The sequence below is a fragment of the Conger conger genome, chromosome 6 (assembly GCF_963514075.1).
Source record: "Conger conger chromosome 6, fConCon1.1, whole genome shotgun sequence".
Classification (NCBI taxonomy): Eukaryota; Metazoa; Chordata; class Actinopteri; order Anguilliformes; family Congridae; genus Conger; species Conger conger.
Genome location: NC_083765.1, coordinates 6,055,205 through 6,067,391, shown reverse-complemented (window position 1 = coordinate 6,067,391; position 12,187 = coordinate 6,055,205). Strand labels below are relative to the sequence as shown.

General features: G+C 54.3%; 1 protein-coding gene across 1 annotated transcript in view; it reads right to left on the bottom strand.

The window, feature by feature from the left end:
• The window catches only part of ankrd11 (ankyrin repeat domain 11), a 109,274-nt gene extending 97,242 nt beyond the window's left edge, over positions 1–12,032 (bottom strand). Inside the window, exon 1 of the mRNA XM_061245057.1 lies at positions 11,690–12,032. The gene's annotated coding sequence lies outside the window, so the exon portion shown is untranslated. The remainder of the gene's footprint in view (positions 1–11,689) is intronic.
• Between the last annotated feature and the right edge of the window lie 155 nt (positions 12,033–12,187).

Genomic DNA, 12,187 nt, shown 5'->3' with positions numbered 1-12,187 from the left:
ACACGCGTGTACACACGTATAGACCCTGAACACACACATACACACACACACACACACACACACACACACGTGTGTACGCACGCAGGCACGCGTGTATACACAGTAATGTACACACACCTACGCTCACAGTCATGGCCCTCGTTAGCTCCCCTGCACGCTCGTTTGTGTGAAGCAGATTAAAAGCTCAGTTTCCCTCTCGCTGCCTCTGCACTGCATATTCAGAGCTGCCTGCCTACCTCAGCCGTGTTTACTATTGTCTGCAGTTTCCAGGCGACAAGCTCTGCAGCAGGCCGCCAGTGTACACAGCTGGGGGAGGGGTGGGGGGCAGATGACTGAACCCCCCCAGCACACACATTCACACAGGCCTCCCACAGACACAGCCCGCCATCAACACGAACACACGCACGCACGAACGCACGCACGCACGCGCACGCACACACAGTCCCCCTGCGAGGCCCCAGTCTTTCCTCATTCAGGAATGCCCCCCAATGTAATGTAATGTAATGCAATGTAATGTCTGTCTGGGAGAAGGTGGCGGCGCATGAATTAGCCGTGGGCAGGGGGAGGAGGGGGGAGCCCCATCACAGGGGGAGGAGGGCACACGCATTATTCAGGGAGGCAGCCACGCCCGTGCTAACTTCCTCAGCGCTTCAGAGCAGAACCACGCGATCGCCCTGCAGTTACCCAGGGAGGGATGCTCCGTCTGCAGTCAGGAACACGTGTCGTATGCCACTACAGAGGGAAGACTGTCGGCAGGCAGGAAGCAGACAGCCAGCTCTCTGCCCTGCAGTGTGGAAACTTATTTATCAGGAGTGCAGGTCTATGCATATTCAATCACCACGACGACCACTGATTCCCCCCCCCCCAGACACCGCTGGAGAACCTTGCGGAACACTGACACCGCTGGCAGAACCTTGCGGAACACTGACACCGCTGGCAGAACCTTGCGGAACACTGACACCGCTGGCAGAACCTTGCGGAACACTGACACCGCTGCAGAACCTTGCGGAACACTGACACCGCTGGCAGAACCTTACGGAACACTGACACCGCTGGCAGAACCTTGCGGAACACTGACACCGCTGGCAGAACCTTGCGGAACACTGACACCGCTGCAGAACCTTGCGGAACACTGACACCGCTGGCAGAACCTTGCGGAACACTGACACCGCTGCAGAACTTTAATCCCGGAGAGGGGCACGGCACTGCCAGGCTCACTCCCTCAGGATCTTTTCCTTTAGCAGCAGAAACACAGTCACAGTCCGTATGTTAATGGGGATATTCAGCATACGGGATGGTGTGTATCAGAGTCCGTATTTGAGACTGATGCAGCTGAACCCACCGCTCACTTCCTGCCCTGGGGTACAGCCCACACCAGGGAGGTGTACAGGGTGTCCTGGGGTACAGCCCAAACAGGGGAGGGGTACAGGGTGTTCTGGGGTACAGCCCAAACAGGGGAGGGGTACAGGGTGTTCTGGGGTACAGCCCAAACAGGTACACCAGCCGTCCGTCTGCAGCTTGCCCGATCCTTCGCCTCGTTAGGGGCTCCAAAAATAATGACGTTACGCTCACTTGAATTATTCACACCCCGAAACATTCATAATGCAGCAGGCGGCGCTTTAAATAGAGCGGGGCTGAAATATTCATGGCGGGAATGTGATTCACGGCGGACAAACCGAAGGCTGAAGCCGAGCCACGGACGGCCTGGAGCGGCCGGCCCAGACAGAGGAACAACGCGGACGCCACGCGGGAACCTCACCGGGCCCACGCCGGCCAGAACACGCAGGAACCTCACCGGGCCCACGCCGGCCAGAGCACGCAGGGGCCGGTCCGCCGGGCTGAAAGGCCAAACGTGAGACGGAGCGGCGAAGCTGCGGTGTCACGGCAACGCAGCGGCACGCCGTGGCGACAGAGACCTGCCTCTGACCCATCCTGCAGGCCCGTCCCGGACCTCCACGCCATCAGGGGGCGCCAAACGAGGGCCGCACTCATCCAACCGCTGGCGCTCCACAGCACCCAACGACAGTTTATTTTTGTTTTGCTTTAAAAAAAAAAAAAAAAAAAAAAAAAAAAAAAACTGGTCATACGCTTACAGGCGAAACCGGTTTCCGCGGTTACTGCCTGGTGGTCAGAGTTGGGGGGACTCGCGGATCAGATTTCGCGGGCCCCGACCGGCCCCGGGGCCGCAGTGCGCTCGCCGGGGCCGCAAACAGGTTCTCTTATTTCTGCCATGACCGGTTTTCATTTTTACGTTCCCTTTCATACGCTTTTACGGAGCGCGGCTTGTGCTCTGTCCATCCCCCATCGAGCAGCCTGCCTGCCTGCCTGCCTGCGCCCCACCCCCATCACCCCTGGGCCAAACACTGAAAACGTTCTATGAAAAAGGTACAGAATAAAATTAAATGATGTTTGTCTCTTTAAGAAATCCAGGGGCATATGGTTATAATACTTCAGTCTCCGACTTCACTGTGGAAGTATGTGCCTCTTACCCCAAACCCAAAACTGTCGTGGAGTGGTTAAGGTACATGACTGGGATCCACGGTGCAGCCACAATAACATCCACACAGCCATTGGGCCCTTAACCCTGAGGATTGTCTCCTGCTTAGCCTAATCAACTGTACGTCACTCTGGATAAGAGTATCTGCCAAATGCCATTAATGGAACGTAAAGATACTTCTACTGAGATAACGTCTAAAAATGTCCGCACCAAACGGTGCCAAGACGACTCGTGAGGCGGACGCCATCACTGAACCAGAATCGTCTCTGCCGTAAGAGCAGCTGAAGAAAGTTCTCTGCGAGTTGGAGAGTAAAAGCGCACACGTTGATGTTGGCGTTGCTGTCGTTCGTTTTTAACGGGACAAAAAACGGGGGGGAGTGTTTGGACTCCAAACAAAAGCGAGAAACGGGCTGTTCCACACAAAGGAGCCCGCACATAGACCAGGAGACGGTCACGCCCCAAGGGCCGGGCGGATGACCCTGTCCGAACGTCACGTCACACCACCGCCGCCAGCCACCCAACAGGAGGAGCTCTTCAGCCCTGTTCTCAGGCCGCGGTGAGACGCAGCCCCCATCCGAGATGAGTCACCTTTATTTTCACATCGAGAGCGCTGAGATAATGACATCACCAAAACCTTTCCGGTTAAACGACACTGTTGACGCAGATTCCCAAAACCCCGCTCTCCTCCTGACCCATGTACCCCCACTTCAGAACCGCGCTCACGCAGAACATCACTGTCCGGTTAAGGCGACATAAAGGCCTCACTCATTCACCCGCCAGGCACCCTCCAACAAGCATTCCGCTTACCCATATATACAGCAGGGGCACAAATCCCAAAGTAGGATTACAGAATCGGCCGGACACGGGCACCGTGCAACACCCGAGAGGCACAACAGCAAGGCTAAGATTCAAACCTGCAACCGCCATGGCTGCTCGATATCCCACACTGAGACACCCTGGGGAAGCGGAAGGAAGCCCCACCCGGAGGCTCCGGTCAGATGCGGGGGGGGCTCGGCGTCAGCACGCCCCTTCCACGGGCTCTGAAAGCAGGCCGCTCTGCAGCACACTGGCCCGATTCCTCTGGATCCCACCCTGCCGGTCAACAAGCACACAGCCCGATTCCTCTGGATCCCACCCTGCCGGTCAACAAGCACACAGCCCGATTCCTCTGGATCCCACCCTGCCGGTCAACAAGCACACAGCCCGATTCCTCTGGATCCCACCCTGCCCGTCAACAAGCACACACAGCCCGATTCCTCTGGATCCCACCCTGCCGGTCAACAAGCACACAGCCCGATTCCTCTGGATCCCACCCTGCCCATCAACAAGCACACACAGCCCGATTCCTCTGGATCCCACCCTGCCCATCAACAAGCACACAGCCCGATTCCTCTGGATCCCACCCTGCCCGTCAACAAGCACACAGCCCGATTCCTCTGGATCCCACCCTGCCCATCAACAAGCACACAGCCCGATTCCTCTGGATCCCACCCTGCCCATCAACAAGCACACAGCCCGATTCCTCTGGATCCCACCCTGCCGGTCAACAAGCACACAGCCCGATTCCTCTGGATCCCACCCTGCCGGTCAACAAGCACACACAGCAGCAGGAGAGCCATGTTACACACGTGAGAACAGAGTGACCTCCAACACGCCTGCAAACCTACAGGGGACACGGCACACAGGACACACTGAGACACAGAGCGTGTGTGTGTGTGTGTGTGTGTGTGTGTGGGCGAGTGTGTATGTGGGCAAGTGCGTATGAGAGAAAGAGACAGGGAGAGTCTGTCTGTCTCTGTGTGTCTGTCTGTGTGCGTGCACGTGAGAGAGAGAGAGAGAGAGAGGGGGGGGAGGGGGAGAGACAGAGCGTGTGTGTGCGAGAGAGAGAGCAAGCGTCTGTGTGTGCATGCGAGAGTGAGAGAGATAGAGAGAGTGTGTGTGTGCATGCATGTCTCCATCTGAGGAAGAGAAAATCACAGTGTAGGATTTAAAAACTAAGAAAGGGCTAAAAGCCTGGAAGCATCTCCGTGTGCACGCTGGGAGATTAAACCAAAAAACTAAAATATGCTGCCTTTACTCTGCATTTCAACTCCATATGCATATTTTGACAATCCAGTGATTAACTGCCAAAAATAGGGGAAAATGTGAAATGATTAAGACTAAGGCACGCGAGCCAATAAGAAGAAAAGCGGAAAGCAGCCGGATCTGAAGGCGGGAGGCGATCCAGGCCCGGACGACAACGCCCCCACGGAACACAGAGGCTTCTGTGACCTCATCAGAGAGCCGGAACTCTCATTGGCCGCGTTCACAACCAATCGGAGCGTCATGCGATAGCGAGCCGAGGCGTCCGATTGGCCGGGGAAGCGGCGATGGGCGTGGCGTTGTCGCGGGCGAGAGGCGGGCGCCTGTGCCGGGAGTAAACAATGCGCACCGGCCGAGGCAGAGGGCCGCCCCCCTACCCTGCCCGTGGCCTGGAGACCATGAATGAGCACAGCTGCCGCATCAATAGGGCCCAGCTGCTAGACCCCCGCCCCCGCCCCCACCGGAGCGGGGCGAAGGGGGGAAAAGAAAGACTGACCGAAGAAGAAAGAGAGAAAGAATGACAGCATGCTCGGGCCTTTAGAGGGCTCGGTCAGATTACCAAGACAAACGCGCTCCGGACAGATGGAGCTCAAAGCCGTGGTCTGAGTTACGGGCCAGGGAGGGGGAGGCAGGCCGCTAAAGACCGCAGCGTGTGACCTCAGCTCTTATTCCCAGCGTGTTTAACGCAGGGAGTCTCCGACAGGGGGGAGGGAGTCTCAGGCATGGGGCAGGGAGACTCAGGCAGACGCAGGGAGACTCAGGCAGACGCAGGGAGACTCAGGCAGACGCAGGGAGACTCAGGCAGACGCAGGGAGTCTCAAGCAGACGCAGGGAGTCTCAGGCAGACGCAGGGAGTCTCAGGCAGACGCAGGGAGTCTCAGGCAGACGCAGGGAGACTCAGGCAGACGCAGGGAGACTCAGGCAGACGCAGGGAGACTCAGGCAGACGCAGGGAGTCTCAGGCAGACGCAGGGAGTCTCAGGCAGACGCAGGGAGTCTCAGGCAGACGCAGGGAGTCTCAGGCAGACGCAGGGAGACTCAGGCAGACGCAGGGAGTCTCAGGCAGACGCAGGGAGTCTCAGGCAGACGCAGGGAGACTCAGGCAGACGCAGGGAGTCTCAGGCAGACGCAGGGAGACTCAGGCAGACGCAGGGAGACTCAGGCAGACGCAGGGAGACTCAGGCAGACGCAGGGAGACTCAGGCAGACGCAGGGAGACTCAGGCAGACGCAGGGAGACTCAGGCAGACGCAGGGAGACTCAGGCAGACGCAGGGAGACTCAGGCAGACGCAGGGAGACTCAGGCAGACGCAGGGAGGCTCAGGCAGACGCAGGGAGGCTCAGGCAGACGCAGGGAGGCTCAGGCAGACGCAGGGAGGCTCAGGCAGACGCAGGGAGGCTCAGGCAGACGCAGGGAGTCTCAGGCAGACGCAGGGAGTCTCAGGCAGACGCAGGGAGTCTCAGGCAGACGCAGGGAGACTCAGGCAGACGCAGGAGTCTCAGGCAGACACAGGGATCCTCTCCAGGCCAGGCAGGGAGGAGAGCCACTCAAACACAGATTTGACGCTGCACCTCATTGCCAGCACGCAAAAAAACATTGATGAGTTCATTATTTTTTAAGATATTTAAAGAGCTGAAGGCTAAAAGAGGCTGGACGTCTGTGGCATGCGGCACAGCGGATGCACATCCCCGCCCGCCAGCACGCTCTGTTCAAGCTGTAACGTTATGCAACTGCCGCAACAGAAAAACATGTGAGCCAGGTATCAGCATGAGGAGGTTTATATAAAGAGAAAGAAAAGATTCCTGAAGTTCCTTTTTGCGCAAGGACTTGCACAAACAAGCACAAACACCTTCACTCTTATTTACGGAGACCAAACTGCCAACGAAGCGTCTCTGTTTGTGTAACGGTGTGAAAAACAGCGGGCGAGGAGCGGCCTTATATCTCTGGGGAGCGTTCCTGGGACAGAGGGGCGGGAGGCAAGGGACGGTGGCCACCAGGGGACAAACTTCAGAAAGTCATCTGGTTCTGGGGACAACCAATTAGCACGATGAGCAGCGATTGGCTCCCCTCTCAGATATCCCGACACTAACCCCACTGCCCAACGTCTGAAAGACATCTGCCCCCAAACCCCACCACACACACACACACACACACTCGTAACACACACACACACACACACACACACACACACTGGTGACACACACACACACAGAGACACACACACACACACAGAGACACACAGACAGAGAGACACAGAGACACAGAGACACAGAGACACACAGAGACACACAGAGACACACAGAGACACACAGAGACACACAGACACACAGACACACAGACACACAGCCAGGGCCAGCTCTAACGGTAAAGGATCAGCGTGTAAACGCATCAGGAAGCAGAGAAATGACAGCTCTACTCTCACACGCTACGCTGAGCACATAAGCGCGTGACGGAGTTTTCAATTAATCACACCTCCCCTCCTTCAGCTGAGGAACTACCACCACCAGCCTTCCATCCAACACGAAAAACATTACGGTGAGGTTTCTTCAAAAGAAACAAATCGCAAGACGGCTCGCGCCGGCCGGAAAATGTCCGCTACGGGGGGAAAAGAGAGAAGCGAGGCGGTCAGAAATACCGCAGCAGAACACAGGCCAGGACCTGGAGCCAGCGCACGGCGATCCAAACCCTCCCCCCCCTACACACGTCCTCATGCGCAGGCCCAGGGAAGGAGAACATGGAGGGGGAGGGGCACGTTTCAAAGGGGGTCGAGTGAATGGCTCTCAGCTGTCCGTGCAGAGGGAGAAGAGCAAGGCCCCGGGGGGCATGAAAGAGGTTGTTTTTTTGGGGCGGGGTTTTATTTTGGCAAAAGAAAGGCATTCCTCAAAAACAGAGAGACAGTCAGACGGGGGCGGAACACTGTGGGGACAGGGAATCAGACCTTACACACACACACACACACACACACACACTGTGGCACGCAATCCAAGGGGCATGGGGGCTGGACCAAAGCCAGGAAAACGCAAAACACTGACATGCAACGCACGCTATTCTAACGAAACCAAACAACGCGCTTCGGCATTTCAACTGTGGAGGCATCACCTGACCCGCGAGACTTCCCCCGCCGGACTTCCCCCAACGCGGCGCCGAAACCACCGCACAGCCCTCCTGACCCGAGGCCCAGAGACTAACGTGGGCCGAAGGGAGATAAGGCCGCTACACAAACCCACACGGCCGCCGGGCCCTGGAGCAAGGCCCTTACCCCCGCATTTTGGCTCCAGGGGAGGATTGTCTCCTGCTAAGTCGAATCAACCGTACGTCGCTCTGGCTAAGAGCGTCTGCCAAATGGCATTAATGTATTGGAATGTACTCATTTGAGACGGGTTTCTCTGTAATGAATCGCGCACGAGGCGGTAAAAAGTGGCGGTAAAAACGTTTGCCCAGAACGATCAAAGACAGGACCAGCACTTCACTTTGTCCAGCGTGAGAATCACTCACCAATGATTTCTTTGTGAACTGTATTTTACACAGACTTCCAGCAGGCTGCTCTGACATGGCACTGAGGTCAGATTAGTCTTGAAAGCAGGAATCACTTTGTCCATTTGCCGTGTCGTCGCAGTGGGCTTGTATTTCTGCAGAAGTACGGGTCACTGCGCGTTTGAGTCACAGGCATCTGCGCCATCGATCCGGCCCGGGCCCCGTTTCCACGGTGAACACTGTGCCAAGGTTTCCCAAAAACACCCAGCTGAACAACACAACCTGCATTTGGCCATACAACACTATACACACACATACATACATGCATACACACAATAACATTATTATTACACAAACACACATTGTTATCATCATTATTATATCATCTAAACACAGATACATACACACATATGCATGCATGCATATTGTATACATCCATACGCACTCCACACAATCATATAGTACGATTATGATTACACACAAATAAATAATAATATCATTACCATTCCTGCTACACACAACACACGCACCTCAGTGTAGTTTGGCCGGCTCACGCAGAGAGCAGAAATGCTGGATGTTTTTACGGTCTGATGTAGTACCGTACCCCCACATCAGGAGCAGTGTCTGCAGGGGGGCCCCACACACTGACCCGCCCGCAGCCAGAGAGGCGGAGGACGTGCCCCAACCATCCCACCGAGCAGAGCACTCTCCAGATCAACACGCCGACTGCAGCCGGCCACAATCCAAACCCGCGGATCCTAGCCACTGCAGCCAGCCACAATCCAAACCCGCGGATCCTAGCCACTGCAGCCAGCCACAATCCAAACCCGCGGATCCTAGCCACTGCAGCCAGCCACAATCCAAACCCGCGGATCCTAGCCACTGCGGCCAGCCACAATCCAAACCCGTGGATCCTAGCCACTGCAGCCAGCCACAATCCAAACCCGCGGATCCTAGCCACGGCAGCCAGCCACAATCCAAACCCGCGGATCCTAGCCACTGCAGCCAGCCCCAATCCAAACCCGCGGATCCTAGCCACTGCAGCCAGCCACAATCCAAACCCGCGGATCCTAGCCACTGGAGACGAGCGCTGTAACCCTCCATTCGGGCTCCGAGAGCAGCCGCCATGTGGGTACTACCGAATGCCGACCACATTCCCGTCGAGCCCGACACCGCCATTCCGGCTCCGCGAAAGGCCCGCTATTGTGTGCGTGCGATGGCAGCTTGGGTTTCTCCCCTCTCTGTGCACGGCGTCCGGTTACAGCGCTCCCGAGAAGGTCAGAGGAAACCAGCGCACGAACGGAGACGGGGCCTGGCCCCGGGTCCGAGGCCGATTCCGACCTGGGACAAAAGTCCTACTGTGAGCCGCTCCAGTCTCCCACTGACTTGGCTGGAGCTGAGGCTTATGGGAAGTCCAGAGAGCAGGCTCCCACTGACAGAGCGGCGGTGATCTCCCCGTGACCTGACATCACCATTTCCTGTCTGCGGCACAGGCCCCCCCCCCCGGAGCCCACGGCTGAACGGAGCTCCGTCTGAGCCCGTCAGACGGAGGCTTGCAAGCCTCCCAACCTCCTTCCAGCTCAAAGAGCGGCCAAACAAGCGATTAGGTCACTGGACAACCTCCCTGTTCGCAAAACAAAACCCGGCGGGGACGTTTGCCTTCCCCCCCCCCCCCCCAGGTCTAGACATAGAACATTAAACGGTATCGAGGATTTCAGAGTAGGGTTACAACCAATGGATGATTATCGGAGTACTTTAGCAACAGGGTCTGCATGGCCTAATTGGCTGGGAGAATTGGCTTGCGAATGGCTGGGTGAAAACTTTCCAAAAACAAAAAAAAAAAACTACAGATCACGTTCTCATTTCTAAACCTAACGTCATTTTCAGAATGTGTGGCCACAGCAGCGAAACCAGGAAGGAACAGGTTGCAAAATAACAGAACAAAAAACACAGGACATGAAATTACGAGTTGGCAGAGCAGCAGCAGAGCAGCAACTGACCAGCAATCGTTACGAAACCACGACACGTTTTGCGCGACATATTTTTTTCTGCAGTCAATTTCAGTGCACAGATATCAGCACCGAGGTGTAGGAAGATAGCCCTCAGATATGCTGCAGCGCGTTCCCCAGTGTTGATACTGCACCAATACACCATCGCACAACACTCCCCCCTCGCCTACACGCACCATGCGTTCCTCTATGACTGATTTGGCTGATATTTTGATCTCAGCCGGGCGCAGTACCTTCAAAGGCATGAAAAGCCAGTGCAGGATTCGAGCCCCGGTCACACATGAGGCTGGCTGGGTTTAGATAACATCGCTTTGATTTTTCTGCATCCATTTTCTCAATAAGTCACATTGGCCTTCCTATATGTGGTGTGCGACCAAGGCACTCCACCCCAAAGCACTACTGCATCCTGCTCGCAAATAATGCGCTGCCCGCAAATGTAATAATTCAACTAACGATAATCAATTCAACAGCCACTCTTGCCAACAAGAGCGTAAAGAAACAGGGGGGGTTAACTTGGATGATTAGTTCTCTAGTACCACTCAAGAGTACACCAATTATGTTGTTCGTCTAACATAGAACATTAAAACACCACCCTGTGAATCATCGACAAACAAAATGCATCTGCAGCAACAAGAAACTACAACCCGACCCCAGAATGAATGCATTTTCTGCTTCGTGGAGCAATCGGCAGCACAGGCGACTGCACCACGGCATAATAATTTCACAAACACTGCGCTGCTTCGTAGCCATCGCCATTGCATCCGTCTTTGGCATTCTTCCGTCAGATATCCAAGTATGAACACCGTTCTTCGACCATTTAAACCCAAAACGCTGCCAGATATTATCTGTATATCTAGCTTTTTGTCCAGCCACGCGAAATGAGAACAGTTTTTGCAGCCATTAAGTATTTCAACAAAATATGTAGCTGAAATCAAAATATGACTTTGAAAAATGTTGCCATCTATAAAATATGTTTTATTGCCTACATCGGCAACCAAATACTACTGGTCTGGATGATATTTTCCAAAAACACACGTTTGGACTCAAATGTTGGGTGTGCACAGTAACGTTGAAGAGAGTAGCTGACCAACCATCTTTAAACCGGAAAATGCAGCTAACTAGGTATCTAGATATAACTTAGAAATAATCTATAACTAACGTTAGCTGACAATATAGCCAGATACGCAGCAGGATAACATTCAAAGCAAATCATATCACAGAATGAACTGCCTCAGTGCAACCTATCCGCAGTTTGCTAACTAACGTTAGCTAGGCTAGATAGCTAGCAACATTAAGCACGACGCGGACAAACTGGCTTTGCAGGTTCATTATCACTTTGCCTAGCGAACGTGACATTATCGTGCTCTTGGTAGCTAGCTAGTTAGCCAACTAGCTAGAAAAATGAACTTACTATAGCAGGCCAAAAAGACAGCTTGTTAGCTAACGTCGTTAGCCTAGCTTGTTGGATAGCTCGTCAACAATGCTACCCAGCTAGCTACTTAGCTACTGCTAGCTAACTAACACAGTCCAGCTTAAACGAAGTTGTATTCAAGAACACAAGTTTGGGAATTGAGTCGATATGCTTGAAATTGTGTTATGCAAGATAGCAACAAGGAAAATGCGCCTTACCTGCAGCCAAATCTGAACTGCGTCCACTTTTTTTAGGCTCAATACTCCTCAACGAGGCCTTGCAGCTCAACAGACTGTAGTTCGGAAACATCCGACAAAAGCGGCACACATCTCAAGCACAAGGACTGCTGCTCCAAATTCCCGTGTACCCCAGATCGAAACAAAAATCTTTAGACTCCTCCAACAGTCAAGTTAACCATATGTTTTAGGCGATCCGCGTCTTTCCAAGCATTATAATGTGTAGAAGGTCTATTTCTGAAGGCTTGTTTTTGTTTACTCGTATCTTGCAATCTTTAGTTTTCACTTTAATCCTCTCTGTCCCACTCCATACGAACCGTTTCCAGGCGGCCTTTGACTTGGACTGTGTTGCTGACGGAAAGGGAATGGGTCGTTTTTGAAACAGGAATGTGATTGGCCACTGAATGTGGGCGGTTCCTATTTTGTGCGCGTAAGAAGTTGACGCCATTCTGGCTCAGGAGGTTGTGCGCACATTTTAGA